General features: G+C 33.2%; 1 long non-coding RNA gene across 2 annotated transcripts in view; it reads left to right on the top strand.

The window, feature by feature from the left end:
• Positions 1 to 14,774, top strand: part of LOC141546133 (uncharacterized) — a 92,135-nt gene that overhangs the window by 14,419 nt on the left and 62,942 nt on the right. The window contains exon 1 of one of the 2 annotated variants that reach the window (XR_012483246.1): positions 7,424 to 7,866. The exons of the other annotated variant lie outside the window; for it this stretch is intronic. This is a non-coding gene — a long non-coding RNA (uncharacterized LOC141546133). Of the gene's footprint in view, positions 1 to 7,423; positions 7,867 to 14,774 lie in introns of those variants that run through there. 2 annotated transcript variants of the gene reach the window in all.

The raw sequence follows: 14,774 nt of genomic DNA on the forward strand, positions 1-14,774 counted from the left end.
AATAATGATGTCCAGTTTTTTATTGCATTCAAAAGAAGAATAGGAAAGAATTGAGACAAATTTGTCAATCAAGATTCATTTGTATGTACATACACATGTGTATACACTGCTGTGTATATATAACCACATATACATATCTAAAAAGTAAAAGGAGGCTTCCAAGGTAACTATCAAACAGATCTCATATTAGCTTCATTCTATTCCTTTGTTTTCTTTGAAACTGTTAAAGCAAAAGCTTTAGGTTTTGTTCATCTTGGAAAAGCACATATCAAATATTTCCTATTTCTTTTCATAATGCCACAGGAGAGGGTGTTTTATCTTTCTTTTTCTAATTTAACATAAGTAGAAATTGTCAGTCTAAAATTGACAGGTATTTGTTACAGTCAACAATGAATTGTTCAAATTTGGGATCATCTACCAACAGAGGCAGTGCCTGTCAGATGTCACAACAGTGTGAAAACTTATTAAACTACAATGAGAAATACAATAATTTGAAGCATTGTGGGTAAGATTTGAAAGACATCTGGCATACGCTAATGAAGTTAGTCCTCAGCCATTAGTGCTCAATTTCAATTGCTGGAGTGTCTTTGGGTCCAGGTTACTAGTGCCCCTTGATCCTATTAGGAAAAGAATAATTATTTTTAGCATTTCTCTAGTAAATGTAGTATTTCCCAGAGTCCTTTATAATCATGTTATTAGGTACTACTTACAAGGGCTCTAGGAAGTGGGTCATTATTAGAATTTTTGTGGCACAAAGAAACAGGAGACCAAGATGTTAAGTGACTTACTCACCAAGTAAGTCAGTGCTATGCTAAACTCAGAATTTCTTTCTCATGAGCATTAGTCTTGAATAACATCATTAAGATAGGGAAAAATTCCTCAATGACTATTTTGCCTCAGTGACTGTTGTTTGTTCTTTGTTCTTAAAGGGGGACCATGACATCAAGAAAGTAATGCTATGAAATAAAAGTGAATTGAATTTAAGTGAGGGAGGGCTGTGGCAAAGTCACTTGCCTTTCTTTCCCCTCCAGAGCCATTTGGGTAAAGTATATGACTGGATATGTCCCTGAATGCATCGGGAGACCTTGAACTTTTTAGGCTAAGGTCTTTCACCTGTCTCAGTTAGACAGAGGTTAACAGCTATTCATTCAATGATTAAGGTTAGGTAAGAATTGAAGCAAAGATTTTACAGAGGCTAAAACAAAACAGAACAAAACAAACTCACAAATAAAAATAGCTGGGGAGGGGAAGACTCAGGTTTTCTGGCCAAAAAGAAGTAATTTTTACTTACATTTACTTTGAATCAATCTGGGTCTAAGAGATCACCAATCTGCTTCCAGGAATGGATGTGATAATCTGTAGTGATGCAGGTGCATTTTCACAACATCCTTTCCCCTTTCTATTTTTATTGAAACATTGAAAATGGCAAACATCATCAGATACTTCAGAGGAGATATAGACTTTTCAAATAATACCTCTTGATTTGTGATCATTTCATGTTATTTTTGCTTCCATGTCAGGATTAATGATAATACGTGCATCTGTAACTTTTGAACATGTATTTTTTTTGTGCAAAAAAGTACCATTATCTAATTAGAGGAGTAAAGTAATGTTTTGGGTTTCCCTTTGTTTTCATCTCAAAGATATTGAATTGGTGAAGTATGGAAAGCTTCCGGTATATATTCAGAAAAAAAAAAAAACTGGATAGAAGAGGAGGGCAAGGATAAAGTAATGTAGATGATAATCTAGTTCTGTCTGCTTTTAAGTCAGAACAAATTCAACAACACATGATACTTGTTAGAAAAACTTAAAAACTAGTAAGTTTAGCTCTTTTCTTTTATCATTCTTTCTTTTCTTTCCATCAATTTTTCCTTCCTTCCATACATTATAGGCAAATTATCTCAATGCTTTTTTTCTGACAGTGTTCTAAAACATATTAGAAGTGTGGTCAGAGAAATTACTTAGATTTTTAGCAAAACATCAACAAAGCCATTTTATTCTTGGGTACAGGACCGAGGGATATGGGCTGGATAATAAATAATGAGGTATGTTCAGAACTGGATTGTGTATCTAAACTTAATAATAGTTTAGCATCATCTTTGGGTGAGGACTCTAATGGAGAATATGAAGAATCTGTTCTTGGTCCTCTGCTTTTTAATTATTTCCATACAAGAGGGATAGGGCCAAAATGAATGACAACACACATACACCCTTCCCATCCCAAAGACGTCTGAAGCTACATTAAGTCAGACATGATGTCCAGGATTAGGGAAGCGGTCACTCTCTTATACTTTGCCCTGGAGTATGCTGTTTAGCTCTGGGATCACAATTTAAAAAAGGACATTGATAAGGTCTTGAGATCATGCCATTTGAGAATGAATAAAAATGACTAAAATATAATTGGAAAATAATTTGCTACTTTAAAAATGCAATTGAAATATTTATTTAGCCTACCATGTGTAGGTGTAAAGAAAAATCAGATCTGAGGCAAAATTGCAAAGTTTGTTTTTACCTCTTTCTTCCATTTATGGCATTTCAATAGACTCTCCTTCAGGTATCCAGTGTCTTAATCCCTTTACCCTTCTCCTTTCAAACTCTGCTCTTTTAAAGGAGTATGGTATCAGCCATTGATAACTTAGTATGAATTTAAGCCAAATGTGTCACTTTTTTTTACAGGATTTATATTTCATTTTCATCTTTATCTCTAATTATAATATGTAAGTCCATTGCTAATGAAATTTTGAACATTAGTGAGGATTTTGTTCTCTGAAATCATACCCTTTAAATGGCTGCCCTATTATGCCTATGTAACCAGAAAGTACTGATTGATTAAAGGTGTGGTCAGAGAAATTGCTTCGATTTTTAGCAAAACATCAACAAAGGGTTTACAGGTTGAAGATGGAAAGCAGAAACTAAAAGAAAGGAATTCTAAGAGTGGCCACTCTTTCCCAGATATCTCCTTAGCTGACTGTGGTGGGGCTGAGATTCTCCCTTAGTTAACCTCCTTTCTGCCCTTCACTGGGGCTACCAGCTTCAAAAGAAAAGTTAAGAAAGATGGTAATGAACTTTATATGAGGCTACTTGCCTCAGAGAAAAGTCTCTTGCTTTTAACAAGCCTATTTATAACAACTAAGTTACTTATGATTCTTGAATAGCTCAGGGAAAGTGATCAGGCTTACTATCTTTAATCTCCTTTGCAATTAAGAAGCTTATACAAATTATTAATAAAATCAAAACCATATGACTCTCAATCTGATTTGCCTCTAGCTGAGGAAAACAAAAAAAAAACAAAAATCTAGACTTTTGAACAATGGTTTAAACCTCTGTCCTGTTTAATTTCTGTATAATTCAACAAATTCAATGGCTCTCTCTGTTGCAGTAGAACTCTCTATTTTTTCCCTCTCACTTCCTCCTCCCCTTCCCATACACATAAAAAATTATGATTGATCATAGTAAGGGCAAGTAATCTTTTAAAAACACAAAACAGTAATCTCTTATCATCTTACAGAACAGTCTCAGAGTAAATGCCTGCCATTTGCAATCAAAGAGGAAAGGGTATGTAGATTCAAATATTAAATTTGAGTACTTTATTCAGGTATTTTGCTGACTTTTTATTGATCTCAGTTATGGCCTATTCAAGCCATACTTTTTTCAGGTATGACTTGATCTGCAATACTTTGAGTTCCATATAACTGTATCTTTGAGCCTTGCAATATTCGTAGAGAAGTTGGTCTGATTATTCAGTTCCATCCCAACCTAAGGAATTAATGCTACTGCTAAAAAGGTTAGCTTATTCATTATAAAATGGTGCTTGTTGTCTTTTGCTCTCGAAGAGGACCACGACTTCACTTTGTTAGTTAAGCTAGCAGTTTTTCTGATTATAGCTGATCAGACCAACATGAACTCAGAATGCTTTACCCTATCTTGGGCACAAATAATCCATGTGGACATTTGAGGTAGATTCTCTAAATTTACATATCTTGCATTTCTTTTGAGCTATTTTAATTCTGCTTTGCTCATGGAGTACAGCATCTTCTTTGACAAGAGTGCATTATGCTGGGTGGTCCTAAAATTACACAGGTATTTATTAATTTTACTTATGATATAAAATTGATTAAATCACATGCCTATCCTCCAACAAATATATTTTAAAAAAACTGTTTGATGAAAGTCTAATATAACATGGTGAGTCAACAAATATGACATGTTCTATCCTTTAAAATTGATGTTACAAAGAGGTTTGAATTCATTTTTTGGAAATTTTGATCACATCATACTCACCATATATTTAGGTGTTATTTAGAATATGTTTAAGTCCTTCTCTCTCTTATTTATTATTTTCAAATACATATCAATTGGCTAAAATAAATTTTTGCATGAATTTAAAATATTTAATTTCCAAGAATTTCATTTCAACAGTTTAACAAACATTGATTAAAAGCCAAACTGCATGTACAGTGCCTGCTATAGTGGGTGGCTAACTGTTTTTTAGATCAAGAAGACTTTGGAAAAGCCTTCAATTTTGACATACATTATAATCCCTGTATAGCCACAAATGTCCTCAGGAAATGTCCAAAAATTAAATTACACATAGATTCCTAAGTAGAGAAATTTCCATATCTGGCATTCACTCATTAACAAAATCCTAGATCTTGTCCAAATATGCATACATATTCATACTCCCATAATATTTGTATAAAATATATGCATATATATTTACATATGCAGGTCCATGTTTTGACATGTGTACGTATAGGTATACATTTTGTATATATATGTATATATTTATGTATATACATCTATATATGTATACATATATATTTATATGTATTTCTTTGAATGTCTATGCAAGGCATCATGCCAAATTCTAATTGCATTAGAAACACCCATTCAGTAGATTTGTGTGTGTGTGTGCGTGCGTGTGTGTGTGCAGGCAAGTAGTTTGTTTCCTGTGATGATTTTCATAGTATATGACACACACTTCAATGGATACATAGATTTTATTTATGTAGAGAAGCAATGCCAATAGTTACTCCATCATCCCTGTCTTGTTATTTTATGGGGGTCTTGAATGTACCTCCCCACATGAACTCTACAACTTTCTAGTGACTTTCCTCTCAATCAGTGCTTTCAAATTCAACTAGAAACCATTGTAGATAATATCTTCCCCAGCCTATATATTGACTTAGAAAACCACAAATTTGTATTATCTATGTTCCTTATTATTTTGTTAAATGTATTCCAGTTGTATCCTACCACACTCTGTGATATTATGGGCTTCGTGGCCAATGGTAGTGAATTTGACATTTCTAATCTGGTTCCTTTTCTTCACAGTTACCATTGTAAAATGTGGACTGGTTTTGTCCATCCATCTTGCCACATGATTACAATAATGATAAGAATGGTGCTCTAAGGTTGACATCCTTTGTACAGTTCATGTGCCCAAGTTTGTGAGGAAAGTATGATATGTATGACATCCCCACTTCCTTTTCTGATTACACAGTTTTGTTTTGATGACATCATTTAACCTACTTTTTGTGTAAAACCACAAATACCCATCTTATGTGTCTCCATTATTTTTCATGTCATTTAAATTTTTGATTTTCTAGAGATTGTGATGTTCCATGACTTCCAGGTTCATAGCATCTTCAGAAGAGTATCAGCATTAAAAATAGAAAATAAGTAAAAGAGAAGTGATAAATACATAAATGTTATATTTGATGCCTAACAAAATACAGAAAAGACATTGTCTTTGCAATTGGGAAACAGAAATTTTGATCATAAATCAATAAGGAGAAATAATTTAAACTATCACCATATGTCAGGTAGGAGACCTGTTAGTTTTGATGGAGCCCTGTGGCTATATGACAAAACACAATAAATATCTATAATGCAGGACAAAGCAGAAATCACAGATTCATGTGACTATGAAGAAAGTAGAATGAGGCAACTACAAATGAGGATGCGAGAACATCAGTGAAATATGAAATTGGCCACTTAAAATGGCAAACCTTGATCACAAAGCCCAGTGTGGAGAGAGAATACTCTTAGCATTGAAAGGAGTCAGCCATCAAATAGAGAGGGATCATCTCTCAAACACAGATGAAGCTCATCTACTGTAAATAGGGAGCCTTGAGAAAAAGAGTCAATGAGCCCTTTCCCTTTTTTGTTTGGCTGTGCTGCCATTGACTAGTTGTCTGAAAGTAACCGATTGTATGAATCTGAACAAAGTGGGACACAGGCCAATACTCTGAGCCAAGAACTCCAGGCAAGTTATCAAGAAAAGGCTTTTTTGGGGGGTCCAAGAACATTTTACTTAAAATGAAATTCCCTGTAAAGATGCACGTTGGCTTTTATTTAAAGATGTAGCATCTCTGAGAATAAAGTAAGGGAAAGAGGAAATTAAAAAAAGCAACAAAGGAGGGAGGTCTGGCAGGTTGGCTTCTCACCAAGTGACCCCTTCATAGACCACATGGGAGCCAGTGCTATATGAGACTACCAAGGATATGAGCGATTTATAGCTCTTTGTTTGGTCTCTTGATAAGTATGCCTGTAAAGTGATGCAAGGCAAAACAAGCCAAGACCTACCATAATTGCAGTCCCTGTAAATTATTTTAAGATGAGAGAGACTCATAATATTTATATTCATTTCATTTTAAACACCAGTGCCACAGTGTCTCAATGAGAATTAAGCAACCTGTCTGGGTCTCCAGAAGTCAGAAACTTTTGTTCCCCATGGAAGATGAAATAGTTATTCATAAGTCAGGATTTGACCATCACTGGACAATTTGGCTGATGTGTGAAATATGAGAAACTCAAAACAAGTGGGATCATTTGGAATCATTAGAAAAGTTTCTTATTGGAGTATTTGCCTTTTGAGATCAAATGTGAATATGATTTCTTTTGTGTTTGACCTACTAGATTTAAGTATGCATTATAGATATGTACTGGTCCCCTGGGTTGGGAAGAGCTTTTTCTATAGTTCTAAATGGTATTCTGTTTAAACATTTTGTGTTCTTTATTGCACAAAATTATAGAGTCCAGAATTTTGTCTTCTACTAGTGAAACCCAGAAAGAATACCTTAATTTCAGGCTAGTCACATGTAGTTTTTGAAATTTAAAGGTATGAGTAATTAGCCCAGTTGACCCATCTATGAAACTTAGTATGAGTTGCTTTCTCAGAAGAGCAGATTTGTTTCACTTTACTCCAGTCCACAGACTGCTCTAATAGCTTAAAATAGCATTAAGATTTTTAAGATACCAAATCACATTATTGATCATGTTTGCCACTGGGCAATAGAGTGTGGATGGACCAGATTAAGTCCGTTATCACTACTGGAAAAACAATAACATTTAATTGAAGAAGCTTACACAAAGCAGACTACCTTATTACTAAAATTTACCTACCAATTTGATACTAATACCAATTATGGAAGGGTACTGTTTCTCCATTCCCAAAAATCTTTATAGGCTATACTGCATGGTCACTTAAACCACTTAGAGTAACATATTTAAACATGATTCAAGTCAAGACAGATTTCATAAAATCAAGTAAAGGCCACAGCATGCCTCCCTCTCATTAGAAACATATTTTGGTACTGTAGTATTAATCTACATAGGAAGACCTAAGTGGAAAATGCCTTTGGGCCAGATTATGAAATACAGTTGGATGGAGCTAGTTTATCAGGGGTATATAGTCATGTCTTCCACATTATGACTTTCCCTATTATAATTTTTATATATTGTAGGTTGACAGGAGAAATTAAATGGAAACTTTTGGGGAGTTTTGCTGAAGCCACACAATGAAGGCCATGCAGATGACACAGACTCTATGACCCAAATACTTCACACAAATTTTATAATAAGGTACTGTAAACACATCACTAAAGAAAAAAAATCAGTCTTCTCTGCTATGGAGAGCAAAAACATTTTACACAGGTTTTCTAGATTTAAGGCTGTCATGTCTCTAATATCTGTGATGTAGAAAGGATAGCTGTAGACTTTAATTGGACAATGAACTGACCTATGAATTAAGTAAAAAGAACAAAGGCATTTCCATTACATTTGAGAAATGCTAAAGTTATTTTAATGACCTGAAACTTCTTGAAATAAAAAGCTATCATAAAAATGATATTTTCATTGATGATATAGATATGTGATTAATAGTATTTTTTCCCAAAGAGACAAAATTTCAGGTTATCCAAAGGACAATATATTATGGGTATAAAGAGACTTCAGTATATTACCAAAAATGTGCACAAAACATGTGAAGAGATATACACCCAAAAATGTGGACAGTTCTTGAGAGGAACAAATAGTGATGGATAAAGTGCTCCACTGGTCCCTATATAATATCACAGGAAATAAAGGAAGAATCTAGCAAATTAAGCTGTTTTCCTGTGTGACTTTATTGGAAACTATGTAATAGAGTTTCACATGATAAATAAGTGTTAATTAAAGCATTAATTCAATCACTGATCTAATAACCTATCAATTCATCAAAATGACATTTAAAAATAACAAGAAATATATATTTATTACTTTATTGCATATCTTCTTTTAAAGTTGCTACTTAGAAGCTCCAGTAGATAAATGATTTTATCTGATATGTGAAATCCACAAACCAGATTACACCAAAATTTCATCTTTTAGTGATCTCCTAGCTGAGGGATTGTGGTAAGATAAATCTTGAGGGGAAGTAAGGCAGTGGAAAAGAAGCTGCCTATTCTTGTTCTCCCTCTATTGCCAAAGAACTTTGGTCTTTAGCCTTGTCAATCTTTTGAGTGTGCTTTACTCACTAGAAATCCATCTCTAAGTGATTCATTTCTTCCTGTGTGTTTGATCTTTTCTGATAAGTAGAACCAGGCCAGCTGGCTGGCTGGGCTGGTATGGTACAGTTGCTGGCAAGGATTCTTTGGGAAACTGATGTAATCCTTTTGTGAGTGATGTTTCCATCATGACACATTGAATTTTGTTTGTGTTTGGGATGGATTAAACTCATTCCATGAACTTTCACCACTAGCACTAGAGTGTCATTTTCTTTGGGCAGATTGTAAATTGGGATAGACTATTATTGGCAAAGGATATGTGAATCACTTATCATAATGTACTTGTACAAAAACAATAGACAGTTGAAAAGAACTATTATGGTACCATCCGATAGGTGAGATTAATATATTGGCATCCTCCATTGGTATTCGATAATTCCTTTGAATTTTTCTTGGCTACCCTGGAAGTAACAATAAAGTTCTGCTGCTTTAGAATCAACAGACTGTCAGGTCTCTATTCTTATGCCTAAATATCCTACATAATGGATAGGATACTGGTCTTGGAATAAGGAAGACCTGGATTCTTATTCTACCTTCTGCACCAACTTGCTATATGACTCTGCATATCAATTGATTTCTCAGTCTCAGTTTTATCATTTGAAAATGAAGGGATTTGACTAAACCTCTGAGTTTCCTTGAAGCTTTAAATGTAGATAAAGATAAGGTTGTTGTCAGTATAAAATAAGTTATTTATACACAGATACAAATATATATGACCAAATATACATACACATGTATGTGTTTATGTGTTGCAAATCTTAAAAGTACTATATAAATTTGAGTTGTGATTATTGTTATCTCATTTTTCTTACTTGTTTTCATCAGGTTCACATGGAAACAGTCCTAGGATAAGTTGCTCTTCTGTTGTTGTTCTTTTATATTTAATGTTAGGCAGATTATTATACAGTTCGGTCAACAAATTGCCTTTTTTGTAACTGGGACATAAGATCATCTTTCATATGCTCATTGAAATCATCATTAGAGTAGTCTAGTAGCAGGCAGTTATGACAGGGATGATATATACCTTAATCTCTTCCCATATGGCTTTGATTTCTTCTACTGAATCTTTATATTTTGAAAGCTTTTCTTTCAAAGTAGGTTGGAGGTTGATTATTTGATAAAACAATTATTTTGAACTTCGGTTCTCATGTGCAAGTTGACTGCACATAAGATGTGAAATCTTGATTGTTGGCAAGAACAATGTGGCCAGCTCTGCCTATAAAAACACTACAGTTCCAATACAGATTATTATCTACTTCTCCTGTATAATTTGATTTTTTAATAATTGAAGTACATGATTTTTCTCACTTTATAAAAGATAGTGAATTTCTGATGTATAATTCTAGCTACTTGATTTTGTCTTATGAGGTATTGAATAGATAATAAATTTTTGCAGCCTGCAGTGATATACTACACAATTTCTACTATTTCTTTGCTTCTCATTGCATCAGTAAGTCCAGCCTTCTTATGTATAACATTTTTGTTGTTGTTGTTTGTGCAATTTCTGGCATTGCCATCATTAAATTGCCATTATAAACCCTTTTGTTTCTATAAACAAATCAACATGATTCATCCATTTGTTTGATGTTTCTTTCTTGATGTTTTCTTGGTTAATTTCATATGAATAGTTGTCTAGGGAGACTTTTTTATTGTTCCATTTTAGGATGTTAGTTGTTTCATGTACCTCATCTTTTGGTCATATCCAACAAATCCAAAGATATGTTCCTGTTATTACCCTTTATTACTCAGTAAACTATGTCTGTTTGTTTCAAAAGAATTTCTTTTAGCTTTTAAACTTAGTTTTTTCTAGTGCTCTGAGAATGTAAATCAGTCCTCTTCTTTTTTAATGAGAAAGTTCCCTTAGGCAGATAGACCTTGTATTTTATTAATATCATGTGGGTTTTTGTTAGGCTGCTTCACAAATTTATTATGGTCCATTTTACAGTTTTGAAAATGTATATTAAGATGAATATTATGTAAGTGTTACTTTAAACATGATATTCCCATTGATCTTTGATTTAAGGATGCCAGCAAACAATCTCAACTTTATCTTTGATAACTTTAGGCTCAAATATCTTGCCTAGAATAGACCAAGATACTTTTAAGTATCAACTCTATTCATTCATCCTATTTGACCCCTGCCTTTAAGCTCAAAGCTTTTAGGCTATCTTTTCTTTGTGTATATTAGAAATTTTGTATATATTGAATCCAAATGACATTTTGACATTAATGGAGAAATATTCCATGAGATGGAGAAATTATTAAATTTTTTAAAAAAAAGATTCCATTTAACTAGATGTTACCCATATATAACAAGTGATTAATAAGATGACTTTGTCACAGTCTCTCTTTAACTTGATGTCTTATTCAATTTTAGATAGGAGAAATATAAATGGGTTTAATTTTAGGCAGAACTATAAGACTCTTAAGCTGTATCCCTGAAAGGTAAAACTTAAAATCAATAGTTCTTGACATTATTGTTAATGACATGTTTTAAATGGAAAAAATCCTTCTATGTATATGTCATAGACTATAGTGTCTGCACTTTTTAAAGGATTATTTTGTATATTTGTAGTACATATTTAAAGTTTGGGTGTGGAACTGAGACAAAGGCAGTATAAATGTTACTGTAATTTTGTGTAGCTTGTTCAAAATTCACTAAATCAATAGTATATATTCTTTAAGAGCATAGCACTCTTTGGAACTATTACCCCCTTCTTTAGTCAATATATTATTTTATTGTATATTTGGATTTTTAAAAGTTATGCAACTTTTGCCATGAATATTTTGTATATGAATGACAAATATTTAATTTATATTTTTAGAAATCATCAGTATTCTTATATTTTGCTATGATCCCTTTCCTTAAATATGATTGAATAAAGTTTGTTCCTTGTTCCTGGTAAAGTCCTTTGTTAGTAATTTGTATATGAATGTGAAGTATTTGAACAAATAATAAAGAATTTTATCTGGATTCATTATTTTCTGGTTTTACAAAGAAGGTAGAGTTTCAGTAACTTCCCTTGTCAGAACTATTGTTTCTTTTATTATATTACTCATATGAAACAGCTTACAGTTTCACATTTGAACCAACTTGAATTTTTGTTGGGTAGGACTTCTTCTGGCCTTATAGACCAGAAAATTTACAGTGTTCTTTTTTGCCTTTCTGTTCTTTGAGATCTTTGCTTTTAAAGCCTCTATAATATTGATACTGTTATTGTTGATATTGTTGTTATTGGGATTGTTATTGTTGATACTATTATTGATTATAGTAACAATCCCTGTTATCTCATATCCTTTTGTGGATAGGGTTCAAATAGTAACAATTTGAGGGTGTCATTATCATAATATTATTTCTTTATAGTTAGTATTCTTTGTATGCTTGCAGATGTGAATGAAATGACTAGTTTTATATTAAAATAATAGTATTAGTATGCAAATTTATCTTCTGTATATATACTAAAAACATTTTTGGGAAAACTAATACTTTGGGTAGCAAATAGGATGATATATATACCTCATTTTTTCCTATATAAATTTAATTTCTTTTTTAAAGTAAGTTTGTATGTTTGGAACATTCTTGTTTATTTATGTAATTTGTAGATTATACTTCCCTGTTTAGTAAAATAGATTTTGTACATAGTTGAATATGTAGACATTCCCCTCCCCCTTTGAATCAATTTAGATATGAGTGAGGTTTAGGTATTGCCCATCTTCATTTTCCCCCCTGTTTCTCCTTCCATTGTAAAACAATTTTCCTCTTTTATATGAGACAATTTCTCTCATTCTTCCTCTTCCTTTCACCTTCTCTCAGTGCATTTCTCTTTCTCATATCCATTTTTTACATCATCCCAACATAATTGTCTCACTCCTATACTCTTTTTCTATTTAGAATCTTTCTGATTACCCTGATAATGATAAAATTCAGAGAACACACATGTATCACCTTCCTTTATAGAAAGGTTTATAAACAGTTTAATTTTGAATCCCTTATGATATCTCTTTCATTTTTACCATTATATTTGAATCTTATATTTATCAAAGTCAATTTTTCTATTCAACTTTAATCTTTTGATCAGGAATATTTAAAAATCCTCTATTTCATTAAATGAGAATATTCTTTTCCTTAAAAGAGTATACTTTGTTTTTCTGGGTAGATTATTCTTGATAATAAATTGCTTTTTAATTCCAGAATATCATATTCAAAGCCCTCTATTTCTTTAATGTGAAAGTTGCTAAATCTGATTTGATCCTGAATATGGCTTCACTTTATTTTCTTTCTGATCCGTGAGCTCTGGAATTTGGCTATAACATTCCTAAGAGTTTTGATTTTGGGGTCTCTTTCAGGTGGTGATCAATAGTTTATTTCAATTTCTGTTTTACCCTATGATTCTATGGTATCAGGGTAATTTTCTTTGGAAGTTTCTTGAAAAATGATAACTAGGTTCTTTCAAAAAATTAGGCTTGCAAGAAATTCAATAATTCTTAAGTTATCTCTCCTCTGTCTATTTTCCAGGTCATTTATTTTTCCAGTAAAATGTTTCACATTTTCCTATATTTAAAAAATTCTCTTGATTTTGATTTGTTGTTTTGTGATATCTCAGAGTCATTAATTCCCACTTGTCCAATTTTAATTTTAAGGAATTATTTTCATGAGTGAGCTTTGGTACCTCCTCCCCACACACCTAATTTGGCAAACTCTATATTTTAAGAGTTACTTTCATCAATAAGTTGTTGTACTTCTTTTGATATTTGGTCAATTTTGTTTTTATGGTGATATTTTCCTCAATATTTTTTTGCCTCTTTTTTATATATAAATGTCAAAGAAGACTAGTGCCTTTGGTATGAGGGCTTCTAAGTTCTTTTTAGGGCTGTTTTCTACCTTTAAAATGTTCTTGCCACCCAGCTCTCACTTGTGGCTCTAAAAAGCTGTAACATGTGGCCTGTAACAGTGGCCATACCCTGATAAACTATTTCAGGAGACAGGCTAAATCATGTTGGGAATAACTGCCAGGCTTCAAATCTGTCAGTGAGATTGGGAAGTGTCTACTCCAGACATGTGAACATGTGAACCATTTGCTTGGTGGAATGGGCAGATGTGAACAATTTGCCTTAAAGGTTGCAGAAGCAGGTGCTGTAGAGCATTTAGGGCTTGGTTAAACATCAGAGATGCTAAGGTCATCTCCTGCACCCTGGACTAATGCCAGTCATCTTGACTTTTGCTTTGCACTGGACTTTGATGATTCTGCAAGAGAGAATGGGGACACATCTTCATGAACTCTTCCTTGCTTAAATCCAATTTGTGTATGAGTCAAATCACATCACTCATACCATTTTACCATTTTTATGTACCTAAAATTCACACAGGCAGCCCAGGCCATGGGGTTGTCTTCTCATTGGACTGAAGTAGTAGTGAGATTCAGCAGCTCTCTGGGTGTCCGAGCAGTCTTTTTTAAAGGACCACATTGCTTACTTCTTGGCACAAGGAAGGGGCTGGAAAAGATGCTCTAAAATTGTCTGCTTCATCCAATCCTAGCTTGCTTACCTTGGGAAGTGAGAGCCCTAGCCTGTGGTGGAAACACACAAAAATGCAGAGGCTGCCAAGTAGCAGCTGAATACATGTTTTTCTAGAGTGACTGCAGTGATGGGCAGGGTTGTGAAGCTGGTTTCACAATCAAAATTAATCTAGTCAACAACCTTATATGTTTTTTGAAAGGAGTGAACGAGCTCATAATAATGCAATTGCCACTTGCCAGAAAGTGCCACAGTATCACCATTGCTTCCACCAAGATGATGGTGTGATTGAAGAAAAAAATTATGAAGATCTGCTGATTAGTTATCAATGTGCTAAAAAGAAGACAAGCTTGTGATTCTGGGTCATTTTAGCATCAGATTGCTCACAGACTGTCAGATATAGTAATGAATTCTAGGATGGAATGGAATTGG

Source organism: Sminthopsis crassicaudata, chromosome 1, assembly GCF_048593235.1.
Source record: "Sminthopsis crassicaudata isolate SCR6 chromosome 1, ASM4859323v1, whole genome shotgun sequence".
In the NCBI taxonomy this organism is placed as follows: domain Eukaryota; kingdom Metazoa; phylum Chordata; class Mammalia; order Dasyuromorphia; family Dasyuridae; genus Sminthopsis; species Sminthopsis crassicaudata.